Genomic DNA, 2,540 nt, shown 5'->3' with positions numbered 1-2,540 from the left:
TTAAAACCAATCATATCTTCTTAACCATATCTTTTTCAAAATAACTTTCAATCAAATCTTTTTGATTTCTAATTTCAAATTCTTTTTCAAAAATCACTTGATTTCTTTCCCACTTTTATTTTCGAAAATCAATTAGTGTTTTTCAAAATGTTTTCAAAATCTTTTACTTGATTTTCGAAAATTACTTCCCCTCTTCTCACATCCTTCTATTTATGGACTAACACTATTCCTTAATGCAAAATTCGAACTCCATCTTCTTTGATAAGTTTGAATTTTCTACTTCTTCCTTCTATTTTTCTTTTCCTCTGACACCTCAAGGAATCTCTATACTGTGACATAGAGGATTCCACATTTTCTTGTTCTCTTCTCTTTCTTATGAGCAGGAGCAAGGACAAAAGCATTCTTGTTGAGGCTGATCCTGAACCTGAAAGGACCTTGAAGTGAAAGCTAAGAGAAGCTAAGGCACAATTCTCTGTAGAGGACCTAACAGAAATCTTCAAAGAAGAAGAACACATGGCAGCCGAAAACAACAACAATGCCAACAATGCAAGGAAGGTGCTGGGCGACTTTACTGCACCTACTCCCGACTTCTATGGGAGAAGCATCTCTATCCCTGCCATTGGAGCAAACAACTTTGAGCTTAAGCCTCAATTAGTTTCTCTAATGCAACAGAATTGCAAGTTCCATGGACTTCCATTGGAAGATCCTCATCAGTTTTTAGCTGAGTTCTTGCAAATCTGTGACACTGTCAAGACTAATGGGGTTGACCCTGAGGTCTACAGACTTATGCTATTCCCTTTTGCTGTAAGAGACAGAGCTAGGACATGGTTGGACTCACAACCTAAAGAAAGCCTGGACTCTTGGGAAAAGCTAGTCAATGCCTTCTTGGCAAAGTTCTTTCCACCTCAAAAATTGAGTAAGCTTAGAGTGGAAGTCCAAACCTTCAGACAGAAGGAAGGAGAATCCCTCTATGAAGCTTGGGAAAGATACAAACAATTAATCAGAAAGTGTCCTTCTGATATGCTTTCTGAATGGAGCATCATAGGTATTTTCTATGATGGTCTCTCTGAACTATCCAAAATGTCTTTGGATAGCTCTGCTGGAGGATCTCTTCATCTGAAGAAGATGCCTACAGAAGCTCAAGAGCTGATTGAAATGGTTGCAAATAACCAATTCATGTACACTTCTGAAAGAAATCCTGTGAACAATGGGACTAGTCAGAAGAAAGGAGTTCTTGAGATTGACACTCTGAATGCCATATTGGCTCAGAACAAAATATTGACTCAACAAGTCAATATGATTTCTCAAAGTCTGTCTGGAATGCAAAATGCACCAAGCAGTACTAAAGAAGCTTCATCTGAGGAAGAAGCTTATGATCCTGAGAACCCTTCAATGGAAGAGGTGAATTACATAGGAGAACCCTATGGAAACACCTATAATCCTTCATGGAGAAATCATCCAAATCTCTCATGGAAGGATCAACAGAGACCTCAACAAGGTTTCAACAATAATAATGGTGGAAGAAACAGGTTTAGCAATAGCAAGCCTTTTCCATCATCTTCTCAGCAACAGACAGAGAGTTCTAAGCAGAATACCTCTGACTTAGCAACTATGGTCTCTGATCTAATCAAAACCACTCAAAGTTTCATGACTGAAACAAGGTCCTCCATTAGAAATTTGGAGGCACAAGTGGGTCAGCTGAGCAAGAAAATTACTGAATTCCCTCCTAGCACTCTCCCAAGCAATACAGAAGAAAATCCAAAAGGAGAGTGCAAGGCCATCAACATGGCCGAATTTGGAGAGGAGGAAGAGGCAGTGAACGCCACTGAGGAAGACCTCAATGGACGTCCACTGGCCTCCAATGAGTTCCCCAATGAGGAACCATGGGAATCTGAGGCTCAAAATGAGACCATAGAGATTCCATTGGACTTACTTCTGCCATTCATGAGCTCTGATGAGTATTCTTCCTCTGAAGAGGATGAGTATGTCACTGAAGAGCAAGTTGCTAAATACCTTGGAGCAATCATGAAGCTAAATGACAAGTTATTTGGAAATGAGACTTGGGAGGATGAACCCCCTTTGCTCACCAAAGAACTGGATGACTTGTCTAGGCAGAAACTGCCTCAAAAGAGACAGGATCCTGGGAAGTTTTCAATACCTTGTACCATAGGCACCATGACCTTCAAGAAGGCCTTGTGTGACTTAGGGTCAAGTGTAAACCTCATGCCTCTCTCTGTAATGGAGAAGCTAGGGATCTTTGAGGTGCAAGCTGCAAAAATCTCACTAGAGATGGCAGACAATTCAAGAAAACAAGCCTATGGACTTGTAGAGGATGTTCTGGTAAAAGTTGAAGACCATTACATCCCTACTGATTTCATAGTCCTAGAGACTGGGAAGTGCATAGATGAATCCATCATCCTTGGCAGACCCTTCCTAGCCACAGCAAAGGCTGTGATTGATGTTGATAGAGGAGAGTTGATCATTCAAGTGAATAAAGAATCCTTTGTGTTTGAGGCTCAAGGATATCCCTCTGTTACCAT

At 40.6% G+C, this 2,540-nt stretch overlaps 1 non-coding gene across 1 annotated transcript; it reads right to left on the bottom strand.

Annotated features, from left to right (window-relative positions):
* Positions 1–918: 918 nt before the first annotated feature.
* LOC112793858 (small nucleolar RNA R71) lies at positions 919–1,026 on the bottom strand. The gene has a single exon (XR_003198549.1). It is a non-coding gene; the product is annotated as a small nucleolar RNA R71 (small nucleolar RNA).
* Positions 1,027–2,540: the final 1,514 nt, after the last annotated feature.

This window comes from Arachis hypogaea, chromosome 3, assembly GCF_003086295.3.
Source record: "Arachis hypogaea cultivar Tifrunner chromosome 3, arahy.Tifrunner.gnm2.J5K5, whole genome shotgun sequence".
NCBI classification, from domain to species: domain Eukaryota; kingdom Viridiplantae; phylum Streptophyta; class Magnoliopsida; order Fabales; family Fabaceae; genus Arachis; species Arachis hypogaea.
The sequence above is the reverse complement of the archived record's forward strand: the minus strand, read 5'-3'. Positions and strand labels throughout refer to the sequence as shown.